This window comes from Carya illinoinensis, chromosome 3 (assembly GCF_018687715.1).
Source record: "Carya illinoinensis cultivar Pawnee chromosome 3, C.illinoinensisPawnee_v1, whole genome shotgun sequence".
Taxonomy (NCBI): domain Eukaryota; kingdom Viridiplantae; phylum Streptophyta; class Magnoliopsida; order Fagales; family Juglandaceae; genus Carya; species Carya illinoinensis.
In genome coordinates this window covers 31,773,335-31,773,773 of record NC_056754.1, presented here as the reverse complement: position 1 = coordinate 31,773,773, position 439 = coordinate 31,773,335, and positions in this window count along the sequence as shown.

Here is a 439-nt window from a genome sequence, read left to right as displayed (position 1 = left end):
CGCTCGAGCGAAATCAGGCAGAGTCGAACGCTCGACGCGCGCTCGACACCCCGCTCGAGCGAACATCGTATTTTGACAGATTTTAGGTTTTCCGCCGTGGGACCATATAAAAGGCCATTCTTCACTCTAGAGCCGCGGTTTTTTGACTGGAGAACACTCTTTGGGAGATAAAAACATAGCTAGAGGGATTCAAATCATTTGTTTTGGAGACGGAATTCCAATTTATTGCACGTACGTTGGATTCATACACGAGCACGGACGGGAGAAAGGCGTTGAATCGTTCTCTTGAGCTTTTGACGACCAGTTGAGGCTGCAAGGAGGATTTTTCAGTGTTTATGTTCTTCTTCCCATCTTCTCAGAACAATTATGGTGAATTCGTTTATGTTGAATTCCAATTCTAGTATGAGCTAAATTTTCTTCTTTCTAGGAAAACGATGTA